This window comes from Paramisgurnus dabryanus, chromosome 10 (assembly GCF_030506205.2).
Source record: "Paramisgurnus dabryanus chromosome 10, PD_genome_1.1, whole genome shotgun sequence".
NCBI lineage: Eukaryota > Metazoa > Chordata > Actinopteri > Cypriniformes > Cobitidae > Paramisgurnus > Paramisgurnus dabryanus.
In genome coordinates, this window is record NC_133346.1 from 33,294,558 (window position 1) to 33,322,222 (window position 27,665).

The following is a 27,665-nucleotide window of genomic DNA, read 5'->3' on the forward strand; positions in this document are numbered from 1 at the left end:
GGGCTGGAAAAAATGTCACCTTTTTTATGCACAATTTTACAGAGTGTTTGTTGACTTTGTTGTTGGTGTTGTGTGAGTGTTACCACTGATGTGTTACCACTTCATGTTTGTCCTCTCTGTATTCCAGCTGATTCACTTTCACTTTCAACACTCTCCCTCTCTTGGACCTGAGTCCTCAGGTCCACACCTATGTCTGTTAGAAACCCAACCATCATTTTTAACATCTGGGTCGTTCTCACAATGTCGTTTTTTTTGGTAGCCTGGCAAGAAAAATGTTTAATCATAGCAGTTAGTCTGTAGAAATAAACATCATTAGTTAGTGGCATGATAGGGTCCTTCACCAGGGCATTCCTCGGACCCGGAAACTGACGACCTGTAAGCAATTCAAAGGTTGTGAAACCAGAAATCCTGTTAACAGAATAACGAATAGACATTAATGCAATTGATAATGCCTCAAGCCATGTTATTTTTGTCTGTGCACATAGTTTGTCAAGTCAAGTTTTAATGTCAAAGTCAGGTTCACTATTTCAGCTTTGCTCTAACATTGGGGTGATAAGCAGCCCCGAAACTATATGTCAATTCCAGTGCATGTTTGTCAATTTTGTCAGATCTAACTTTGTCTTGGGAAACCATGGTTGGGGATATAAGTGGTTTATTAGGCAGTTGACAACAGCCACTTCATTAGGTACCTTCACAGCCTGTAGTATGTGTCAGGCTTTGCTAGCATTTACTATAGGCCGGCCTTTCCTGGTTTCAAACCCACCTATCTGCCATATGGCAGTTCCATATATACTGCACCAATCACATATGCAGATTCACTATAAACAATCACCCTCTCTTCACCAGTGTAGTGCAAGGCTTTGATAACAGCTGTCATTTCAGCTCTCTGTGCTGACCGTTTACCTTTCAATCTACCACTCAGTCGTGTTACAAAATCACCCTCAACCTGTTCAACAACTGCAAAACCTGCCGTCAATGTGTCATCTGCTGCTCTGAAACAACAACCATCTGTAAACAGTGTGATTAACGGTGGGGTAGTTGTCAGTGGTACCGCGAACAAACCATCTCTCAATTTGTTTGCTTTTTCAGTCAATGGTATAACAATTATAATTAATTACAATAATAATAATTTTATATCAGTCAATGGTATACAATCCTTTGGCTCACCCTCAGTGATGAGATCTGCCATGTGAACACCTTCATGCACATATATGATGTCTGGGCTGGCAATTTCCTTAAATACAAAGTTTGTTACAATAATCAGTTATTTTTCTATTCTCACAGCTTTTCTTGTTTACCTTTTATAGTGTTCTATGGTGTTCTTTTTTTCATTTTCAATGTATTTCTTTTATCTATTTTAATTTCCTTTCTGCCATAGCTGTTCTATGCCATATATATTTGCTTTTTAGCTTAATACCATCAGTGGAGTTCTAACTTCCTCTGTAGATACCAAATTCAATTATGCATTTCTTCCTGTCAGATTAATAGGAGTCTGATTTGATTTTAGAACAGGTAGTCACACCTAACAACAAAGTTCTTGATCAGCTTTTAAATTTGTCTAGCTGATTTTCTCATAAAGATTGTCTGTGTCCCTACAGTAACAAGGTCTTTACTAAACATTGAACGGCTATTTACTCTTTCCCCTTTTTCACTCAAAGGCTCGTATGAAGATGAAAAAGTTCAGTGTCCAGTGAAATATTGTCCAGTTTCTCTTGCCTCCAAGAACAATATTGTCTTTGTGAGTCTCTTTCTGGATTCCACTCAGACTTTTTGGCGTTTCATCCTTGTAATTGTCTCTGACCATATGCAGTGCCCCCTTCACTGCTTGAGTTCAAGTATAGTCCCATTCAAATAGAATGTGCTTTCAGTCCAGTTTATGAGTTACTCCTCTCTTTGCAACTCCAACACTTTGATGTCACACACAGTTTTTCATTGTCTGTTTCTTGCCAGCTTTTTAGTCACTTTCTTGAATGTCAAAGGATGAGAGCTTTCAGCCTTTCAAGGTTTAACTTAACCCATTGCAAAATATTGCCTTTCAATTTAAAATAAAATTTATTTTGTGACCACCTTCCATCATCAGATGAAGACTCCTCTTCATTTTGTAATAATCTATCTTTGTATAATTTATCTATGTCATTCACCTTTTAATAATTTTTCTGTCCTTTTTTATTTTTTATCTTTATATCCACCTTTAATAACTTGGTTTCTACTCTTTTTCTCTAATTTGTTGTTTTTTCTTTCAAAGCTTCGCTTCTGTCTTTCTGCTAGGTTTTGCTTAATCCCATTTATGGTTTTAACAGACTCATTATATCACAGACACACTACATTTTCATACAAATAAAATCTACATCTACATTTAATTCACCGCTATTGATTTGAAAAACAGGCTGTTGCATTGGGGCTTTGGCTTTCTCATAAGGAGTAGGTGTGTGCAAGTAGGGGTAGATCGATTTCACTGGGGGTGGAGCTGGAGGAGGAGCCGTAGGTGTCACACTTGAGTCTGGCTGACTGTTTCCTTGTTTAACTTCCTTTTGCTTTGCAGCTGCACCACTGCTAACTTCCCCTTTTTCTATTTGATTTAATAGCCTGCATGACAGCAGCAACCAGAGCTAATCTCGTCTGAATTCTCAACTCTTTCTCTAAGCTTGTCACATTTGGTCCTTTACCAAACCACTTTTTCCTTCTGCTTTTACAATCTTAATTTTGTTTACCAGTCTATGTTCCATGGCAAAAATAATAGGCGTGAGAGGAACTCTCTTTTTCTCCTCTGCCTCCCAACAGTTTTCTTCTCTCAACATGTTCCACGCTAATGCAACCACTTTTTGTCTTTTCTCTATATACAAAAGCATTTGGATCTGTTCGGACCATCCTAAGCCTCACAATCTTTTGCAAATACACATACACTGGTGGACACTCATACTCATCACATTCTTTCTGGAATTTAGCCATTTTCACACAATTTACAAGCATGCAGAATTTCAAAAAACCACAAAACGTCACTCTAATCTAGCAAAAGAATATATACACCAGTAGTTTTCAGGGGTTTCACCCGCGCGACTACTGACCCGTCTTTTTAGCGAAAGTTGAAAGCGATTAAATAATATCCGGATTAAAATTAGAATTTACGGAATTTGCATCCGAGGGACTTTAACCCACTTGGTACTTTATAATGTCTAATACATTAATGGACTCCAACCACAATTTACCTTTACGGGACTTTAACCCGAGGGCCTCAAACCCAAACTTATTACTTTATAATGTCTAGTACATTAAAGGCCTCTAACCCAAACTTATTACTTTATAATGTCTAATACATTAAGGGCCTCAAACCCAATTTTAATAAATCTCTTAATATCTATAAAAATAAAAGTTTTTCACTCTGATCAATTTACAAAAATGTAAATTTGTAATTCAGTTCGGATCTCCTTATCAACACAAGTAATTTGGTATATGTCCAATAGCAGAATTTGATATAACAGGTTTCTGCTTACCTCTATTTTAGAAGACCGGTCTTTTGTGTTGAAATGGAGCCCTCCCTTACTCTGGTTTCTTCAATGTGAAACCCTCCTTCCTCTCACTCTCTCCTTTCCCTCCACAAAACGTCGGCGGTCACCAATTGTTGGACTTTAAGGCGTCCATTTGCATGTTCATAATTTAGAGGAAAGGCACAAGATACAAATATCTAAGTTCAAATATTTATTGATCAGATATGAAAAAGTTTAACAGCGCTGGGTCCTCTCAAGTAGCGAACAACCAGCTCAGGAAGTAACATGCATATTTATAAAATATGTGACGTCGATCTTTCTTCAGAAAATCTCCACCCACAAAGGCCGTTCCCCTCGTCCATCTGACTCCATCACCACACCCAATTTTAGCCTGTAGGCAAAGATGGACACACATAGACAAAGAAAAACAAACTGTTCTCCTCTCATCCCTGGGAGCCCTGCCGTTCCTCCCTAGTACTCCTCCAATTCACATAGCATGTTATAATGCTTTCTTAAAAACAAATCATTAATAAAACATTCATTTATAAAAAACATAAGCTGTAAGATGAAAGTGATTATTATGTAAAACATATTTCAATATCATGACATCATTTCATTATTTGTAAAATTGGTTATATGAATAGGGCACACATTAACTTCTTTAGATAGATAAACACATATTAAATCTTTTACTGCAATACTACTTCTAAGGAAACACTTTAATCATTATTAAAAACCATCTGTTAGGAAAGAAAACACACACACACACACACACACACACACACACACACACACACACACACACACACACACACACAGGAGATTCTGTTCTTCAAGGTTGAGCTGCCCTGCCCACATTAAGTTATTCTATATGCAACCTTCATTTCATTGGTTAATACAAATTTATCAAAGACAACATCTTATATTTATTACATCAATTATTCAATGATTAATACTGATTAAGTAAGAAATACATTGCATATTTTATCCTGTGAATATTAAGGCATTAGTTAATACATCTTTGCCTGTTTACTTTTCTCCCTCAGGCCTCTCTCTTATCTTAACAACTTCCAGATGTAAATTCCTCAGCATATGCTCCTTGTAGCTTTTACACACATACAAAAGCTGGTAACTTTCCACTCTCAAACATAAACACCTCATTTTTACATAATAGCTCAGTGCATATATGAAACACACAATGTTTATAGAATAAAATGATTAATTAAAGAAATATAAAATGGAACAAAATCAATTTCCACAGTCCTTATTTGGAATTCTTTGTAACTTTAACACTTTTAGCAATCAGCATGAAATGTAGGCAGTAAATATGTAAAACATAATTATTCAACAACACAACAGTACTCCATTGTTCATGAATTGGTTAAATGCATTCATTAGTTAAACATACTAATTTTCACTTTCTCTAAATATAACATAGTTATAAAGCAAACAACTTGGTTATTGAAACCATCTGTTCTGCGTGTTTTCTCTTCAGGGCTTTGTTATCAGCGTTTGCTGGTTTCTCTCCCAACCGAAACCACAGCCTCTCAACTTTACACACAGACATTTACTCACATATCTCAGCACAGAAAGCGTAATGGCACATATCAATTATAACATGATTGATAAAACAACATAAAAATCCCACAGTTTATGAACAAAAAGAACAGAACACAATTGTCTGTGATTCCAGGGACACCAGGTGAAATCTTGCCTAGGGAAGCAAATTGGCCAGGGCCGGCCCTGCATGACAGTCACTTGTAGTTAATAATGATTAATAAATTTAATAACAAAACTATAAATCAAAGAGTAAATGAATAACTCACTGTAGTTTGTGTAGTTTACAGTGTGGATCCTTAAGTAGATCAGAGATCAGCTTCACTCCTGAATCTTTTGGATTATTAAAGTTCAGATTGAGTTCAGTCAGGTGTGATGGGTTTGATCTCAAAGCTGAAGCTAAAGCAACAAAACCTTCATCTCCAATACTGCAGCGCTCCAGACTGAAGAGAGAAGAAAAACATATACAGTGTTTTGTGATACAAGTACATTGGATTAAAAACAGAATTGTGTGTTCTGTCTCACATTGAGAAACAGAAGAAGAATTCATAGATGTTTTTCTTAATAATAGTTTCTTATTATTTAATCTTATTTGTTTAAGGATTTTCTAACTGTAATATCTTCAGTTAACAGTTTGTATTCTTCAATCCATCAGAGAGATCCTTCACTCCTGAATCCTGCAGTTCATTGTCACTCAGGTTTAGTTCTATCAGACATGAGGAGTTTGAGCTGAGAACTGAACTCAATGATGAACAACTTTTCTCTGTCAGATTACAGCTCATCAGACTGAGAAATAACAAGATAATAGTGTGTTAAACTACAACTTTTACTATCACTCACAGTCAGATATAAAGAAAACAAGTGTAAAATATAGCTGCAAGCAGCAATTACCGGGGTCAAGCCAAAAAGGGCACAGAAGAAAGTATAGTTGAGTTCGGATGAGCAGCTTAAAGAACCTAGGAAAATCTCTTGATTTTAGACAAAAAAATATAACAGTTTCTAGCAAAAAAGCTGCGGTCTCATTCTGTGAAATCACTCCCTCTCTTCGCGAATAGCATTGACAACTAGAACACTGAAGAAAATGTGAGTGGTGCTTGCAGTGCCGGGTTAAGCCTTTGTGAGGCCCTGGGCTAACGCTGGTTTGGGCCCTCCCCCAATATACACTGAAAAAAATAAAGGCTGGATTTACTGTGCCCCATTGCGTAAATTTTTTTAGTAAAACTTACTAAAAAAAGGGATGCAAAAACGATGCACTGTCTATATTTTTTAGTAAATCCAGTGTTTTTTTACAGCGTACGTACAACATTAAATGGCTAAAATTATTTAAATAAATTAAACAATATTATCAAATAATTTTACAATCAGAAATAGCTCAGAAAATAACATTTATTTAATAAAACTTACAACAAAAAGTGCTTCTTTCTGCTCTTCTTTAAAAAGAATTCTTCAATTAAATCATTAAAATCAAGTTGATGCAAAAGTAGGCTGAAATTATTTAAATAAATTAAACAATATTATCAAGTAATAATTTTACAATCAGAAACAACCCAGAAAATAACATTTATTAAATGCAACTCACAACTAAAAGTGCTTCTGTCTGTTCTTCTTTAAATATAATTCCTCAATTAAATTATTAAAATCAAGTTGACGCAAAAGTAGGCAGAAATTATTTAAATAAATTAAACAATATTATCAAGTAATAATTTTACAATCAGAAACAGCCCAGATTAAAACTGCAAGCAGTGATGGAAGGGCCCTCGCACACCTGACACCGCCACGCCGTGGCATGAGAAGAATTAAAGGGAACAGTAGTAAATAGGCATTTAAGCATGTAAACATTGGTGAACCATTTAAAAGTGTAGTATAATGTGCCACATTTCCTGTTGCTAATTACAAATGACAGCGAGGTAGCATCGTGTAAGATAGCATGAGAGAGAGAGAGAGAGAGTGAGTGAGCGAGTGTGTGTGTGTATGAGTGACTACATGTAAATATTGGCACGTAGATGTGTTCTGTCCAGGACTCTTATCAATCATGTGAAGTTTGGGACAAATCTGACATTGCATTATCATTGTAAACATGTTACTTCCTGTTACCAGCTGGTGGCGCTATGACCGTAACTGACTATTGGCATCATAAGTGACTATCAGTGATGGGAGTAAGGGGTTCTGTAACTCCACTATTTTTTTAAATCAAGTAACGCAATTACAATTACTGAAATTTAAATGAGTTCGTTACGCGCGTTACTCTATTTTGTAAAAAATAGACAAGACATATCTGACGTCGCAGGACTGTAGTTGGCGGCGCAATAATTCATTACACTTCATCATAGCTGACAGTGCATATAGAATGAACATGAAAAATCTAAACGAGACAACATACCTTTGTTTAAAAATTGTGCGCAAGTCATAATCCATCCGGTCTCATGTTTGTAAATTATCTTCACCAAGCAATCGCAGTATGACATCAACTTGCATTTGTAGTCCACAAAGGTAATAAATCTAAGAAATGATCATATATTCTTAGATGTTTACATCGGCTTCATGGAAGAGAACGATCCGCGATTGTTGTTTCCACTAAAATATTCACACTGCGGTGTACACCCGTGTTAAAACTCCATAGTATGTGTGAGCTCGCTTTTAGTTTTAGTTTCAGTCTCTCCGTATCCGAACAAAAAATCCACTCGCTCTGTGTCCATCTGACAAAACAATCCACTTGCTCTGTGTCCGTCCGACAAAACAATCCACGTAGCCTACTCCGTTTTCTGAATAAATATCTTCCTTTAATCCTGTGTATCATTTAAATCCAACAGAAAACAAACAATATATGACCAAAGAGCGCAGTCCCTGTGGCAAGCTTCACAAGCTGTGTTCCAATTCAAGTGCTGCACCCTACTAAGCATGCAATAAAAGGTGAGCACTTGCCCATTCAAGGCGCTCAGAAGTTCGCGAAGAGAACTGAAATGAGACGGTCTAACCTTCGGAGGACCCATAATTTGCCTCATCTGCTGCACACGCATCGTGCCTGTCAGCAGGACACAGCGGAGACGTTTCTAACTTATTAAAATAAATATGAAATCAGAAAAATTATAATTTATTTTAGAAAATTTGACATGTTGACACAATTGTCTCCAAATTTTTAAAGAGACACTACACAATTTTAACACATTTTATATTTTTGTAAACATGCAGAATATTTGTCTAAATGGTCTAAATGATATACATAAATAAACTAAGTTTAAATATTAAGATAATTTCTAACAAAAATATTCAAAGGTTGAATCTAAAGCAAAATAGGCTCCTACAGTATGTGATATATTAGAGTCTTATGTGTAAAATAGCCCATCCATATCATTTTACTGTTTGACTGTTCAGTACTGTTCATATTTACATTTAAAAAGCAGACATAAAAGTAACTTTAAAGTTACTTTTCTAAGTAACTAATTACTTTTGATATACAGTAACCGTTAGAGTAATTCAGTTACTTTTAAAAGAAGTAATTAGTAACTGTAACTAATTACTAATTTTTTAGTAACTTGCCCAACACTGGTGACTATTGACATGTAGATGTGTTCAGTCCAGGACTCTTATTAATCATGTGAAGTTAGGGAAAGATCGGACATTGCATAATCAGTGTAAACATGTCACTTCCTGTTGTCAGCTGGTGGCGCTATAACCATAAGTGACTATTGACATGTAGATGTGTTCAGTCCAGGACTCTTATTAATCATGTGAAGTTTGGGACAGATCAGACATTGCATAATCAGTGTAAACATGTCACTTCCTGTTTTCAGCTGGTGGCGCTATAACCATAAGTGACTATTGACATGTAGATGTGTTCACTCCAGGACTCTTATTAATCATGTGAAGTTTGGGACAGATCAGACATTGGATAATCATTGTAAACATGTCACTTCCTGTTGCCAGCTGGTGGCGCTATAACCATAAGTGACTATTGACATGTAGATGTGTTCACTCCAGGACTCTTATTAATCATGTGAAGTTTGGGACAGATCAGACATTGCATAATCAGTGTAAACATGTCACTTCCTGTTGCCAGCTGGTGGCGCTATAACCATAAGTGACTATTGACATGTAGATGTGTTCACTCCAGGACTCTTATTAATCATGTGAAGTTTGGGACAGATCAGACATTGGATAATCATTGTAAACATGTCACTTCCTGTTGCCAGCTGGTGGCGCTATAACCATAAGTGACTAATGACATGTAGATGTGTTCAGTCCAGGACTCTTATTAATCATGTGAAGTTTTGGACAGATCAGACATTGGATAATCATTGTAAACATGTCACTTCCTGTTGCCAGCTGGTGGCGCTATAACCATAAGTGACTATTGACATGTAGATGTGTTCAGTCCAGGACTCTTATTAATCATGTGAAGTTTTGGACAGATCAGACATTGGATAATCATTGTAAACATGTCACTTCCTGTTGCCAGCTGGTGGCGCTATAACCATAAGTGACTATTGACATGTAGATGTGTTCAGGTCATGACTCTTAGCAATCATGTGAAGTTTGGGACAGATCGGACACTGTATGCCTGAGTTCCAGCAACCTGTTTCATAGCGAAACATCAAACTTTGGCTGGCCGAAACAGACACAAATTTTAATATAGAATCAAATCCTTCGCAATTTAGCATCACAAAGGCCTTAAGATGACACTCGCCAAATATGATGATGATCCGACGAAAACTGTAGGAGGAGTTAGTTAAAGTATGACTGCTGGAAATGAGAAAAACTGAGCCAAAATCTGAGAAATAATTCAAAATAGCTGACTTCCTGTTTGGTTTAGGGCGTTGCTCCAAGAGACTTTTTTGTAGGGCTTGTAATAATACATGAGCATACCGAAATTCGTACATGTAAGTTAAACACAGTCCAAGGGCTGCTTCATTCAATATTTGAAAGTGGCGCTAAAACATGTTCCTTCAGGTTGCCAGCTGGTGGCGCTATGGCTATAAATGAAAATTGTTATGTAGATGTGTTCAGGTCAGGACTCTTAGCAATCATGTGAAATTTGGGACAGATCGGACACTGTATGCATGAGTTCCAGCAACTTCCTGTTTCATTGGAAAACATCAAACTTTGTCGGGCCAGAACCGACACAAATTTTTACGTAGAGTCAAATCCTTCGCAATTTAGCATCACAAAGGCCTTAAGATGACACTCACCAAATATGAAGATGATCCCACGAAAACTGTAGGAGGAGTTAGTTAAAGTATGACGCCTGGAAATGACAAAAACTGCGCCCAAATCACAAAAATAACTCAGAATAGCTGACTTCCTGTTTGGTTTACGGCTTCGCTCCAAGAGACTTTTTTGTAGGTCTTGTCATGCTACAGACGCGTACCGAATTTCGTAATTGTACGTCAAACACAGTCCGAGGGCTGCTTCGTTGAAAATTTGTTGGTGGCGCTATAGAGCCATTTTCTCACGCCTAATTCTAAAGCATACACCACATGTAAATTTTCATCACTCTTGACATCTGTGCAAAATTTCATGAGTTTTCGAGTATGTTTAGGCCCTCTAAAGTCCCGCTGAAGTCGGAGAAAAAGAAAAAAAATAATAAATATAGCTGCAAGCAGCAATGGCGGGCCCTCGCACGTTTTTTTATTGCTACATGATGCGTCCGAGAAAACGATGCACGGTGGGCAAGGGCATCAAGTGGGTAAACATCAGTGGGCTATTTAATGTTGTTACTGAGCCATTTGGGGACTGTAGGTAAAAGAAAAACCCCACATTTTAGACAAACGGGGGCGCTAGTGAGCCACTTAAGAGACACGCTTTTGTCTGACCTATTTGTCCACTCTCAACAGCCGACAACTCTGATGTGTGTGCCAACGTTTAGGTTAATCTAAGCACGCCAAGAGTCCTAAATATGCCTGAAATAAAAGTAAAGTTTGGGGCGTTGCCATGGGAACAGCGTTCGAGATATAAAAAATCCCTTCGCAATTTATCATCTACAATGTCTCGGCATCATGTTGACCACTTCTGGTGTTAATCGCATGAATATCCTAGAAGGAGTATTTAAAGGAACATCGGCGTCAACTGAAAGGCTTAAATATGCCTTTAAAATGAAAGTAAAGTTTGACGCGTTGCCATGGGAACAGCGTTTGAGATATCAAAAATCCCTTCGCAATTTATCATCTACAATCTCTCGGCATCATGTTGACCACTTTTGGTGTCAATTGCATTATTTTTCTAGAAGGAGTATTTAAAAGAACATAGCATGGAACTGTCAAAAAAATCCAGCTTTTTGACTGACACACTTCCTGGCGCCTGGTGGTGGCGCTATATCCGGGAGTCACAATAGGCACATCGATGCGATCGGAATCTTCAGACAAACAAACCCCCCGCATGGCATCACAATAAGATATTTTTTGCCTTAGATATTAGACACTTCCTGTTTCTCTGAATTCGCCATAAATTCTTCGCCTCGCCATGTCAGAACCGTTCGAGATATGAAAAATCCCTTCGCAATTTAACAAGTACAATGTCTCGGCATCATGATCACCACGTTTGGTGTCAATCCCATGAATCCACTAGGAGGAGTATTTAAAAGTTCAACAAATGCATTTTTTAAACAATCCAAAATAGCGGACTTCCTGTTGGGCGGAGCTTAAATGTTAGAGGACGAAAGTTGTTCGGGTCGATGAGATCTATATGCGTACCAACTCTCATACATGTGCGTAAATTTTTGCCCGATCTGTGCATCAATGTTTTTTCTTGCATTACAGGGGGCGCTATAGAGCCCCCGTGCCACGCCGTGTTCCAGCCTTTGGATTTCTGCGATGAGGAGCGACTCTGACGTCTGTGCCAAATTTCAAGAGTTTTCGAGTATGTTAAGGCTCCCAAAAAGTCCAAAAGTGTTAAAAAAAAAAAAAATAAATAAAAAAAAAAAATAATAAAAATAATAATCCGAGCAAAAACAATAGGGCTTCGCACCTACGGTGCAGGCCATTCTGGCCTGCTCCTCGGTGCTCGGGCCCTAATAATAACTCCTTGAAGAACAATAGGGTCCTCACACCCCGGTGTGCTCGGGCCCTAAAAATAACATTTATTAAATGCAACTCACAACTAAAAGTGCTTCTGTCTGTTCTTCTTTAAATATAATTCCTCAATTAAATTATTAAAATCAAGTTGACGCAAAAGTAGGCTGAAATTATTTAAATAAATTAAACAATATTATCAAGTAATAATTTTACAATCAGAAACAGCCCAGAAAATAACATTTATTAAATGCAACTCACAACTAAAAGTGCTTCTGTCTGTTGTTCTTTAAATATAATTCCTCAATTAAATTATTAAAATCAAGTTGACGCAAAAGTAGGCTGAAATTATTTAAATAAATTAAACAATATTATCAAGTAATAATTTTACAATCAGAAACAGCCCAGAAAATAACATTTATTAAATGCAACTCACAACTAAAAGTGCTTCTGTCTGTTCTTCTTTAAATATAATTCTTCAATTAAATTATTAAAATCAAGTTGACGCAAAAGTAGTAGAGCCCAAAATTCTTAGCCCGAGTCCGAACTTTTTAATTCTCCCCATAGGAATCTGTGTCCGCAGATATAGTTACTGCATTGCGTATGTTTGTGAGTAGAAGTCTGTGCTGTCTGCTGTGAGGTTTTAATGAGAGAAGCACAAACTTTTTAATAGTCTATTTAATATGTAAAACTTGAATTTGAAATAAAACTTACTGCGGAGAAGTTAATGAGATCTCTATCGTCTCTCTTGCTACGTGACGCGACAATTATTTATTTTTTCAAATCAGTTTACAAGATAAATATATATACATTGTGTTGTTAAACTGATGAAATTATCTTGCTATATACACTACATTTATTATGAGAAGCCTTTTCTTTTTACTGTTACACTGTAGACAGTAATATATGTGTATTATATAAAACTCTATGGTCGTGAAAGCACATTATCCATTATCTGTTGGTTCATGTTGGTCTAGTTTAATTCAGGGTAATCCTTTAATAAAATGTATAATATAGTTATAAAATATTTTATTTTTTGTAATATTCACAAGCGCACATTCTCTCGGATTGTTTTAAAACGCTTTAAATCATTCTGCAAAATTCCGCATAGATTTTGCAAAAGAAATCCGCAGATATAGCAAAAAATAACTGCTTACACAGCTTGTACAGCTGTACTCTTGCAGCAGTTAAAGCAGTTCAGTTTTGTTTAAAATGGCAAAATAGTTATATTTCTTTTTTTATTTACATTTTAGAGCAGTTTTTGTTTGTTAAAGTTTTTATGATAAACAAGTGGTTAGCGGCCGACAGCAAGTTGAGGACATGTATGATGAATTGAGCCTCTCAAATCAACACTTCACTTGCCTATAATAACAACTATTTAAAATAAATATTTTCAGCATATCACAATGTTAGTTTAAACGTTTATTATCAACACACACTATTTTTAAAAAGCGAAGGCAGGTTGCTCTGCTGCTCGCAGTTGCAACGGGTGCAGAAATAAAAAAATAAAGAGGGCTATACAATATGAAACGAAATAAACATTAAACAGAATAAACATGCATGTTGCCTTATCTTACAACTTCACTTTTGCATATACATTTTTTTAATGTAAGGACTTACCACAGAAGATGGCTATTCATGTATCCATCCAACAGTTAAACTAAGAAAAAAGTCGATCCATACACAAACAAGAAATAAAGAAACAGCCTTCTTACACGAAATTAATACAGGGAGAAGTCTTTAATAGATTATGTCTTGGATGCTGTCTGCATATATTATGTACAGTATCCAAGGTTTTAATCTAGTACTCCATTTATAATTTTTCCTGGTGCGCTGAAGGTCCTTCTGTTAAAAAGCACAGCTCCATTGTAAATGTGTGGCTGTGCGTAGCGGACTCATGTGATAGGTTAAACGTCTTCCTATGTTTGTTTTGCAATCATCAATGTCTGTCAAAGGGTTCTTTTAATTAATTGAAAAATATAAAAAGATGGAGAAGCCTAAATAAGCCCGAGGTCCGGCCCGCGTATCTGCTGTGACGTTAAAATTGGCCCAAAACCCGACCCGTAAACAGGTCGAGCCCCGTCAGGCTGAAATGCAGGGCTCTAAAAAGTAGGCTAAAATTATTTAAACAAATTAAACAATATTATCAAGTAATAATTTTACAATCAGAACAGCACAGAAGATAACATTTATTAAGCAACTAAAAGTGCTTCTTTCTGCTCTTCTTTAAAGAGAATTCCTCAACTAAATCAAAATCAAGTTAAATCATATTTTGGCGGATCGTTTTACTTTCATTGTTTTACGAGATTCCCTGCCTATTTAGTCATAATAATTAACAGTAAACGAACTTGGCTTGCTGTTTTTGAAGGCAGCTCGAGCCACAACCTTCGGTCGGGTTCGAGCCCCAAGTTAAGTGAAGGAGGAGATGATGAGGAGAGATGCCAGAAGAATTGCGGCCGGGCGCGGAGGCTCTTAAAGGACAAAATATCCCATAGCTATTACGTAGCTATTATACAATTTTTTTTTAAGAACATTCCTGCGACCCAGTGGTTGGGGGCCTCTGCTCTAGGTAGCACTTACGCAGAATTACATCAATCAAAATGTTTTTAAAAACTCTTGTCTCGGAGGCCCCCTAGTGTTCGGGGCCCTGGGCTGCAGCCCATGTTGCCCATTAGGATAACGCGGCCTTGGGTGCTTGCAGTGGCAATACTCAGCTCACAAAATGTTACAGTGGTGTTAATGAGTCAAAAGAGCCCACCCCCATGTCTCTACGATGTTCTGATGCAGAGATATAGCTCTTGCAAAAACAGTTGATAAGGTATTCTCATTGGTTGCTAGGGAGTGAATTGGCAACCACCAATGCAGTGGTGTAGTCTACATGATACGCAGGTATACGCCGTATACCCACTAGAAATTGTCAAGGATTTCCATATACCCACTAAAAATAGCGCGAGGATGCGTAACAGCATGGTTTTGTGACATTTTTAAAGTTTAGTCATAATATAGATGTGAAGCATTGACCATTAGCATGCTACACTTGCTACTTTAGCGGGTTGAAATACATATTAGGCTATATACTTCATGCCAAATAGCGCGATCCGATCGGCGTATGAATTTCTATGAAATCAGATTACTATAGTGACGCGAAAGTAACTGGGGAGCAGACTGGCGAGTGACAGCAAAGTACCGCGAGAGAGACTCCAGTTATCACATGGAGAAATCTGCTTTGACTCGCTCTCGCGGTACTTTGACATCACCAAGATGTCTGCTTAGCGCCAAATGAAGTCGAACCTACAGTGTAGCTGCTCACGCGACACTGTAAACAAACAGTCCAGTGAAGTGAACGAGTGCTGCAACATAAACTCCATAGAGTTTACAACGCACATGTGAGTAAACAACATTTAAATCATCAGTCCAGTTTATTACTTTATCTAGAGGTAAGGCTCCAAATGCAATAAAATAAGCCCGTGATAATATCCTGATGGTTTTTAGCTGCCTTCAGTTCCTCTGCATGTTTGCTTGTGCTTCACAGTGTTAATCTTCCCTTCTCTGTGTTCATTTATATATCTATGTTCAAGATGTATATGATCTTAAACTTCTGTTTGGTTTGGGTGTCTAATATTAGGCTACATGATGGTCTTGTAATAATAATTATGTATAAGCCTATTTTCATTTTTAGACAATGCTTATATTATATGCAAAAATAAGCTTTTATATCAATGACTATGCAAATTAGAGTTAATTCATGGTCATCTTAAATGTGTATTAATTAAAAACATTTACACCATTAAATTACACATGGTAATGTTATCAATAGTTGTCAGATAATAGCTATTGAAAGAATTTAATATTTTTTCTCCTTTAAGCATGTGTTAGCCACAGATTGAAGATTTATTCAATTTTAATTAACAGTTAAATAACTTTTGTCCCTGAGTTAGATGTTGATTAACACTAAACCAGTCTAAAAATCAGTCCAGTTTCCCCAGCTGTAAACCCATTGGCTGTTAAAGTCTTTTTTTCTTATAATAAACTGACATGTTGATAACACATTCAGTTTATGTGTTCATGAGTACACTTTCAGAATGCTCTTAGTTACATGAAGATCCATACTGTATGCATCTGTGAGTGTGGTGGTGCTTATGAGGTGTCGCGCTAGGACGAGTAAGCATAAGGGTGAGAGGGAAAAATCACAGTATACTCACTACAAAAATCTAGACTACACCACTGCACCAATGATTATACTCCAAGCCATGAAAGGAATAATCCATGATGACTCAAGGTTTTAGATGTAGTGTTGCAGTAGTTTTAGCAAAAATACCATATTTCTATTTCAAAACCACTAGGTGACGCAATGACAAAATTGTGCATGTAACCTCATGAGTGTATGACGTCTAGTTAGTTTTATGACTATACACTTTAGTTTAGTGAAGAACAGTGATGGGAATAACGGCGTTATATGTAATTGGCGTTAGTAACTGCGTTATTTTTTTCAGTAACGAGTAATCAAATAAATTACTGTTTCCCCCGTTATAACGCCGTTATCGTTACTGACATTAAAATGCTGCGCGTTACTAAAATTGATCTTACTGTAGTGATTTTCAGCCGCGTATGCTCACTCTCTCAGCCAAACACTGTTTTTCTCTTGTGTGTGTTGTGAGAAACATAACGGATGATGATTGGCTTAATTTCCATCGGTAGCCAACCAGAGGCAGAGTTCACAAAAAGGCCCCCCCATACGCGCAGTCCAAGTCAGAGGAGCGAGCAGCAGTGTTAAAAAGTCTGAGCAACTTGGTCACTTTGTCGCTAGATTTAGCAACTTTCTATCACTTTAGCGACTTTATAGGACAAATCTAGCTATCTTTTCTGGCATGGTTGGAGACATTTGTAGACTGACATGAAAATACGCGTTGTTTTCTCTTCTCAATGAGCAGCGGTGCTGCTGCTGACTGTGCCCCATCTCAAAGCACTGACATGCAGCCCGGTCATCGCGCATCAATCACTCCGAAAACACCGGCGACAGGGCGATGGCAAGTACAACAAGCTCAAAGGTAGCGGTCGCAAACACGAAGTATAAAGCACTACTTTTCCATTGTTGAGGTGAAAGGCAAGAATGTTTGTGTAATGTGCAACTTATGCCCATGAAGAAAAAGTCTCTCCACGTCTGTGGCAAGTAATACTGATCTAATTAAGCACCTCACATCGTCACATGCTGCCACAAAATTAGTGATTTTTCTTTAGTATCCATTTTAGTCATTTAACATACATATTTCATTTTGTAAGGGCATTCAAGTTATTTGAAATATTATATTTTTTTAAAGTAACGCAGTAATTACTTTTCCTGGTAATTAATTACTTTTATAATAATGTAACACAGTTACTAACTCAGTTACTATTTGTGAGAAGTAATTAGTAACTATAACTAATTACTTTTTTAAAGTAACGTTCCCAACACTGCTGATATAAGTCCACAAAACTCATTCTAAACATGTTTTCCCTGTTTTGTTAACTTATATCAGTGACTTAAAAATTTTGCTTTTTCAAAAACCACACATAAACATTTTTCTCTCAAAAATACAAACATGTACATACATGTTTCTCATATAATATTGTAGCCCAGTTTGTGCTGAACACAGTGCTATCAGACCTTTGCTTTTATTATGTATTTAAGCAACTGAAAAAAGTACAAATGTCAGTGCATGTCAAAACTTCTTCAGGGCCCTAAAAACCCCTTAAACCCCAGAGGGTTAAATAATGGCTCAAATAGCAGTAATATCACATGTGCAAACATTAGTTAATCACATTGCGTGAATCGTTTAAATAATATCATCCCATAAATTTTGCATCTAAAAGGGAAACTACTAGAAATGCATGCAATAAGATTAGACGCAAAAATAACTAGACCACACCCTTTCAGTGCTAATTATCCACTGCGTGTCTTTAGTAAATCCAGACAGTCATTATTTAACGCCAAAATGAAAGTTTGCGCTGGCGCAAGCTGTAGTCTCAGCTCAGATTCTCATCATCATCATTTGTCCCACCAAATTACATTTTCAGACCTCGGTGTTAAGGAAATCCTTTGTACGGCCCCAGTTACAGAGCCACATCACTTTACTTACTTTAATATCTTCAGTTTACAGTTTGTATTCTTCAGTCCATCAGAGAGAATCTTCACTCCTGAATCCTGCAGTTTACTGTCACTTAGGTTCAATTCTGTCAGACTTGAGGAGCTTGAGTTGAGAACTGAACTCAATGATAAACAACTTTTCTCTGTCAGATCACAATTCATCAGACTGAGAGAGAAAAAACAAGATAACAGTGTGTTAAACTACAACTTTAAATATCACTCATAGTCATATATAAAGAAAATAAGTGTAAATAAATGTAGAATGAGTATCAGTTTTGTGTGAATGAAGATGGCAAACATCGGATCAGTTTAGTCAGATTAACACAAGATCAGACCTGCCAACCTTTACGATTTTTGCGTAGCAGATACGCATTTAGACATCAAACTATGCTGCCATGATTTGTCACTTCAAAATATGCAAAAAGGCATTGATGGCTTTGGGTTCAACTATCTGTGCATTTATGCACTAGGCAACTTCAAAGCTACAAGCTGAGAGCTGGGGAGCCGTCAAATCAGAAATAACGAAAATGGTTTTCATCCCTCGGCCCATCTTCATACTGTGAGTGGTCTTACAAGGGAGGACAGTCTAAACATGGATGGCACATAGATGGGTGCACTGTGGTGCCATCTCCCACATTTGTGACCAGTCACGGAAAGTAGGGACACAAGTCGGATCTGGGCATTTTGAGTTATTCGCAGATTCCGAAAGTGCAGTTTCTAAGCTTTCCAACGATGTGTAACACATGGAAATCTGATAAGATTTGGAGAAGTTGTGGCCATTTGAATATAAGAACTCAGAAATACTCAAACCGAGAAAATCGAGACGAAAGGGTCTCTTCTTTCCAGCTGGGGGAGACAATAGGGCTCATTTACATCTCATTTAGCTAAGCCATACCCCCTGTAAAGCCGTTTTGAGATGTTCTAGCATCATATGTAGTATTTTATGACCAAATGACAACATGCAAAAATAGACATGACTCTTTTTTGTCACGGTAGGAAATCCTCTGTTTCCTCCGTGTCATGTGTGTGTGTGTGTTTGTTTGTTCACTCACCCCTGCCATGTGCTCGTTTGATTAAGTGTTGTCACCTGTGTATGATTGCCTCGCTCCAGCTGGTCCTCATTACCCATCTGCTACATATACTCACTCAGTTCTCTTCCTGTTGTCAGATCCTCATTTCATGTTCCAGCAGTACCACTTGGATTATCGTCTCTCGTCTTCGTGTGCATTGGATCAGTGTTCGTGTTTGTCGTCTCCGTGTGAGTGTTGGGTCCGTTCCTGGTTTCGTCCATTGGCCATTATCACACTCATCACCGACTTCACATTTCACCACTCTTCAGCCACCGTAGACCTTCGATCACCATCGCCATCATCCTGGACTCTGTCATATGTTCTGTTGTTTCTCTGTTCTTACCATCATTTACAATAAATCTGTGTTGATCGCCTGCGCTTGCTTCCTCAACTTTATTGTGTCGTTACATTTTTACCTTTGTGGGGATCACAAGTCGAATCCAGTTTCAGATTATCCAATGACCATTTTTGTCCACAAATGCGTATAATCCGTGAAATATAGATTGTTTACATTAGATTTCGCATGAATGTCTGGTAATACAATATAATATACAATCTGAAGACTATTTAAATCGTAACATGTAAGGGTATATGATCTTACACTCCGTTAAACACATGAACCCGCCTTCAAAGTTTGTATTTAAAATAGGGAAGTAGTATAATAGACCCCTTTATCACCCACGTCACGGTGACGTCACCGCTCTAGCTGGAGGCAAAAAATAAGTAGAACTCATAGCCGGCGCGCTAAAAGTTTGAGTTTTTGACTTTAAAATGTCATCTTGTTGTGTTCTTGGCTGCCAGATTAGAAGGAACAGCACTTTTGGTTCAAAAATAAAGTTTTACCGGATCCCGGCAGACATTTCTTCACAGAAATCAAGAAGACGATTGTGGTTGAATGCAATACGACGTATAGACTAGACGGAGACGATCATAAATAATACTCGTGTTTGCAGTGCACACTTCATATCAGGTAAAATAATCTATGCATATGTACTGGTGTGTTGGTTTTATCTAGTATAAATCAGCAAGTTTCTGTTTTATAGGTGAAAAGTCACCAACCGCGCTATTGTTTAGCTTAAATGTTAAACAAACATACAGCGATAGATGTGTATGCCATCTTTTGAATAGTCTCTTAAAATAATACACATTGCTAATCATAGTTAGCCCAGTGATAGGTTACATAAGACAGTAAGCCTAGACAAAATTACCCAAATCCACCTGAAAGTAATTCATATGTTGTCTAGGAAATATCTAAAACCTGGTTAAAATCGCAAGAGTTAATTTACAAAAATACCTGTCACGGTCCCGCAGAATCAGTGACTGTACATATTCGGACAGATCCGAAACTTCTTCTGAATCCATGTTTAATAAATCCCTCCTAAAACATGCTAGTTTAAGCTTGTCAACATAGCCTCTGCGGCACTTTCTGCCTCCAGCTATGCCCCGCCCACACAAATACGTCACATTGTTTACCAACTGTAAAAGGGTCTATAGATCATCCAAACAGCGCCATCGAAAATGTGACATCCTTTAGAGATGTTACCAATGGCTAGCTCGTTCCTCCATCAGCCAATGACTTCATGGAAAATATTGATAGACAAAACATGTAGCCAATTATATGAATACAACGATATCTGTGTAACTTCTGTGTGTTTGGACTCATGCTGCGCTGCAAGAACTGACATAGAGATGACGTAAAAGTACCGCGAGAGCGAGTCGAAATTAAACTACTCCGTAAGATTTCTTGAAGAGCTCTCGCAGTACTTTGACGTCATCCGACTGCGGCGCCGCATAAAGTCAGTGACGTGGCTGACGTACGATGCGGGTGACTGTTATTTGTTCCGCCCCAGCTTCTTTTATTTTTCATTTGTTTTGTGAATGAGCTTTACAGTCTGGGGAGACGCAGGGTATAAGTTTGGGAAAAAAAACTTAGCAAACATGTCTGAGGAACAGGGCAGCCGCGTCACTAGAGTCACGTGACTTCACGCTCAAGCCGGAAGAGAAGACAATGCTGAATAAAGTCGTAATTCTGCTATTTTTGGACCAAACTGTATTTTCGATGCATCAACTGTCACGACTCGCACACACAAATAGTAAGATCCAAAAGCAGTTTAATAGGGGTGATCCAAAATCATAATCCGTACAGGCAAAAGGTCAATATCCATAAACACAGTCCAAACAATAATCAAAAACACAGAAGGCGATGTGACAACAACAAGGAATCCACAACAAAGACTGAACAGACAGGGCTTAAATACACAACACTAACAAGGTGAGTGGGAACAGCTGAAAACAATGATCAATGATGACAGACAGGATTGTGGGATATGCAGTTCATGGCACATGTGACAGTGAAGACAAGAGACATCTGGTGGCTAACTCGGGGAACAACACTAATACATATTACAAACACAGAACACAGTTTGACACTGTGACATCAACACAATCTTACTGACCCACTGATGTCACATGGACTACTTTGATGATGTTTTATTACCTTTCTGGACATGGTAACCATACATAGATTTTCAATGAAGGGGATAGAAAGCTCTCGGACTAAATCTAACGATAAAACATCTTAAACTGTGTTCCGAAGATGAACGGAGGTCTTCCGAGTTTAGAACGACATAAGGGTGAGTCATTAATTACATTATTTTCATTTTTGGGTGAAATATCCTTATTTAGTAGTCACGCTGTTCCCTTTGGGGGCGGAGGCGAAAACAAAAGCTTATACAGTATGTAAATATACACACAGACAATGACGCCCCCCGCTGCACGCTAGAATCTCCAGAAAAACAAGCCTATTTCAAACGCAAAATGTACGCTTTTAAATATACAAAAACTGCTATCTCAAACATGAAGAGGCTTCTTCGTGATCTCAACTAACAGATTCTGCAATAAAACGAAAATCACAAATTTTGAAAAAAAAAACTTTGTTTCTCATTTTCTCGAAACTTGTGCTGCCGACTTGTGCCCCTGGTTTCCGTGACGGGTCACATATTGTATATGCATGCTGCATTTTCCATCTTGCGTCATGTTGATTCAGCTTACCATGCATCTCTACGATTCATAACAAATATAAAGTCTCTTACCCATCACTGCATTCTTTATGATTTAGTTGGTTGGACTTCACTTAAACTTCGTAGACAACAGCACTGGTATATCTTTATTTATAAAGCTATACTTGGCAAATTTCCACTGTACCTTTGTAACCTTCTCTCTGTCTGCTCTGGTACCTACCAGCTACGCTCTTCAAAGTGGTTGCTTTTTAATGTGCCACGAGTTGCAACGGAATTGGAAAAAACTGCTTTTTCTTATCTAGCACCTTGGGGGTGGAATAATCTGCAAAAAGAGCTAAAGTTAGAAACCCTTATGTCCATGATGAATTTAAAACTATTATAAAGAGTACTGTGATGGAGACATGTTCTTGTTTCTCTTAATAATCTCATTGTGTTTTATATATTTATATATTTGAATATTTTGTACTGTTATTGTGTGAAAATGTAATTTGGTGTTTATGTATGCATTTGTTGTGATTTGGCTGCTACCTTGGCCAGGTCTCTCTTGTAAAAGAGATTTTGAATCTCAATGGGACCTCCTGGTTAAATAAAGGTAAATAAAACTTATAAAAACCGAAGTATTGCCCTAGGGCAAACAGCTGTATGTCCGTGTATGTTTTAAAGATCGCTCTGCATCTGATTTCTATAAAAAGTCCTTCAAAAAAATTGAATTATCTTAGCTTTTTGCTCAAAATTTGGTGTTTTTGATGAAACCTACACATAATTGAGAGGTGATAAAAACAGAACACATGAAGGTAGGATGAAACTGATTTTTTTGTTTGAAGGCAGAGGGTCTGTTCTTTTATTTCATATATTGTATGTTTATATATTTAAAAAGGAGCATTTTCTGGAAGGAATTAAACTTTTGTGAAAATCATGAAAAATGCTGGCGGTGAAAGAGTTAAATGCACGTGAGAATATACTGTGTAGAATATATGCATCTTATAGAATTTCTGCATTTGCGGCCAGTCAGTTTATGGGGGAATTAAAAGCGGTGAAGATGGGGTTTCTCAACTGTTATAATGCATAAGTTGTGAGATCAGTCCAAAGACTTAATTCACTTAGCTTTACTGTTAGCACCTTACTTTATGCGTGTACACCAGACGCTGTAGAGGCGGGAAGCGTGAGTGATTTCAATGTTAAGTCAATGTGAAGATGTGTTGATCAGCGTCTGGAGGTCCCGCGACGCGATTCCGCCTCATTCGCGCGTATTGAACGTATGGCACGGTCCGCTTTTTGTGCATTTAGCGTTTGATGCGCATTTGCGGATAACGCCCGAGTTGAATAATTTTAACTTTGGCAGATTTTCACGCCACGTTAACTAATCAGGAGCCTGCTTGCTGCTGTGGTGGCATCCCAGCCCGGAGTCACTCATTCAGCATTAAGGCTTGATCTGTGAGCAGTACCCCGGAGCTATACGACAAAAGTTCTTATTTCTATAGAGAAAGGAGTAAAAAGGACCTCGCTTGGAAGAGTGTCAGTGAGGACATTGGGCAACCTGGTAAGTTGTAAATACTCATTTCACTTTTGCATCACGTGACGTTTATTTTCCCCCTATAGTAAGCTGACTAAATACAAACCAGTAACTCTCTCGATAAATGCACAATCAACATCAGCCATCCTGCAAACAGACAACCGCATAGCACTTGCCCCTCCCACAAGAAGCAGATTTGGCCTCTGACGCACATCAAATGCTTGCTTTTTCCGCATGTCTACTTCGCTTTAGACGCGAATGCATTCAAACTGTTCAAGCGGCAAACTAGGTGCGGTAGACGCGATTTTGACACCTAAAAAAACAGTTGGTGTAAACGCAGCATTAGTCTATAAGTCTATAAAGTTTCTAAGCATGACAACTCCACAGCGTGATATTGCTTTAATGACCTGATATGAGTTTTATGGTGCGGCGATGAGAGACAATATCGAAGAACCATTTAAAATTGCGTAGTGTGCTTAATTTTTTTTTATATACTCTGTGGTTGTCTGTCGGACAAAAGTTGTGAATAGCTGTAAGATTGGTGTTATGATTGGTTAAGTCGCCTGTCAATCAAGCAAAACACCTTTCTATGTTATAATCAAAATTATATTAAAAGCAATGACAAGGCAATACATTTACGCATAAAACATTAATTTATTAATTTTTAACAAATTATTAGGTGGGCCTGTTTATGAAAGTGGGCTGGTTACTGTGGTAGTGCAAGTGGGGATGAAATTGCTTCTGTAACAGAGAGTAAATTGATGATAATAATAGGATAAATGCAAACTGAGATCCCTAATGCGGTAGGGTTTTAAACAATACTTAACAACCTCGAGATGATTCTGTCTGAGCAGGCAAGTATCTCTTTGATCGATCCATGCAATATATACTTTTTATCTTATACACTCTTAAAGTATAGAAACTTGCAATTTAAAACATAAATTATTTTCCATATGATGCAGAATTATAGTCTTATATTTGTATAGAATGTATCACTGGATGAGGAATAAATTACAAACCTTAATATTTCAGTATTGTTTGTTAAGAAAAACGTAAATGAAATGTTTAATAAAGACACATTTAAGAGATTGTAGTTTCATTCATGTTCTCATATTTATATGTCAAGCTTTGATGTTACAAGCAATAGGGTTGTTCCAATGAACGACTTCTTCTATTGTTTGCTTTGTGTTGGTTTTGCACTCAATTGCTCTAGTCGCCCCCTGTCGGTTCAAAGAATAGTGCAACAGCGAGCGCATCAACTATGAATGCCTTACGTTTTTGAGACGTTTGCCTTTTGTTTTGTATCCTCGCCCAACTGCGGAGATCGTCCTAACATGTATGCAGGGCCAGTGGAAAGCAGTGTTGCCTTGAATGGAAGAACCACGTGGGAGCGTGCAAGCGCATTCTTCTACAGAGCTGTGAAAAAACAGTTGAAAATAGAAAAACTAGCAGTTTGATTGAATTGACAATGAGGTATAGGTTCACTACAAATAACCCTGAATTATAAAGCTCAGATAATTGTAACTTTGGTGGAAAAGGGATTAATAAACATGGAATTGAGGGCAACAACAGTCTTGTAGGCCTCAATTGTTGTTTTGGTCGATCGCACATGCCCAGATTAAATTAACAGATGCTCATGACCAGTGTTGGGCAAGTTACTGAAAATTAGTTATTAGTTACAGTTACTAGTTACTTCTTTTAAAAGTAATTGAATTACTCTACCAGTTACTGTATATCAAAAGTAATAAGTTACTAGGGAAAGTAACTTTTAAGTTACTTTTATGTCTGCTTTTTAAATGTAAATATGAACAGTACTGAACAGTCAAACAATAAAATGATATGGATGGGCTATTTTACATACTGTAGGAGCCCTATTTTGATAAATAATCTTAATATGTAAGCTAAGTTTATTTATGTATATCATTTAGACCATTTAGACAAATATTCTGTATGTTTACATTTAAAATACATAATGTGTTAAAATTGTGTACTGTCTCTTTAAGAATTTGGAGACAATTGTGTCAACGTGTCATATTTTCTAAAATAAATTATAATTTTTATGATTCCATATTTATTTTAATAAGCACTTCTCCGCTGTGTCCTGCTGACAGGCGCAGTGGGCGTGCAGCAGCTGATGCAAATTATGGGTCCTCAGAAGGTTAGACTGTCATTTCAGTTCTCTTCGCGAACTTCTGAGGCTTCCTTGAAAGACCGAGTGCTCACCTTTTAAGGTTGCATGCTTAGCAGGTCGCAGCCCTAGAATTGGGACACAGCTTGTGAAGCTTGCGGCGGGTAGTGCGCTCTTTGGTCATATATTGTTTGTATATTTTTTATGTTTGATTTAAATGATACAGAAGATTAAATGAAGATATTTAACCAGAAAACGGAGTATGTGGATTGTTTTGTCGGCCAGACACAGAGTGAGGGGATTGTTTGTCGTATACGGAGCGAGTGAAACCGAAATTGAAACTAAATGCGCACTCACACATACTATGGAGTTTTAACACGTTTTAACAGTTCCACAGCGCAGTGTGAATATTTTACTGGAAACAACGATCGTGGATCGTTCTCTATCATGAAGCCGATGTAAACATCTAAGAATATAAACATTTTTCAGATGTATTGCTTTTGTGGACTACAAATGCAAGTTGATGTCATACTGGGATTGCTTATGACTTGCACACAATTATTAAACAAAGGTATGTTGTCCCGTTTAGATTTTTTTATGTTCATTCTATATGCACTGTCAGCCATGATGAAGTTTAATGATTCATTGCACCGCCTACAACGGTCCTGTGACGTTAGATCAGAAATGTCTTGTCTGCAAGTGGTAATTTTTACAAAATAGGGTAACGCGAGTAACAAACTCATTTAAATTTCAGTAATTGTAATTGCGTTACTTGATTTAAAAAAATACTTCGTTACATGCTCGTTACTGCTAATAAAAGTAGTGGAATTACTTTGTAACGCATTACTCCCATCACTGCTCATGACATCACGTTGTCAAACAGCATTTGCGTTTATCATAACCAAAACACGCCAATGACAGAACATCCGAACTGCATAAAATGTAGTGTACATAGCCCCTGACATCACTACTGCTGTACTAAGAGCGAAAACTAAAATATACTGGTCCTGCAGTGGTATTAAAAAATATTTTCCAAGTTGGTGGGAGCGCTGGAACTCGTTTTTGAACTCGTGTGGAGACGTGATGCCGGGGAACAGGCGGGGCCATATGCCATAAAAATTGCAGCTGAACCTGAAGGCCTGACGGCTGCCTTATATGCCTATAATCATGATTGACAGACCTGAAAGTTTAGGCTTCTCTCTAACCTATGTTTAGAACTACACAAAGTGTTCATAAAGAATATTTAAAGAAAAGGATTTGGGGTTTAAAGAGCCACTAAGATGACAATTTTAAGCATCCTATCACTATTTATAAGTCCTGGACAACAGGTTTAAATGCATGCAAGGTCAAAAAACACTGTAATTTTCTCAAAATATAAATTTAAAATTACCCCATTTCTTAGAGATCCCCAAATGATTCGTGTGAAGCCGTTCAACGACTCAGTCTGCCTAAACCCCACCTTTCAGTAGCCTACTCTGCTCTGATTGGTCAACTGACACAGTGTCTTTGAACAGATCACAGATCAGTCTCACAGACCACAGATCGGTGGCACAGACCAACAACAGTGCAACATGTATTGACCTCGTGCCAACATGATTTACTGAGAAGACATTATCAACATCAATACACATCATTAATCCAAGCAATAACAACGACGATTGAAACTAACATTTTACACTCATTTAAGCATTTATGTAAACTAACCGGGTCATTACAAAACCGTAAATGAGCATGCTTTAGCCGTTTGCTAAGGTGACTCTCTGA

General features: G+C 37.5%; 1 pseudogene; it reads right to left on the minus strand.

The window, feature by feature from the left end:
• LOC135718195 (NLR family CARD domain-containing protein 3-like) overlaps nt 1-27,665 on the minus strand; it is a 58,901-nt pseudogene that overhangs the window by 4,497 nt on the left and 26,739 nt on the right.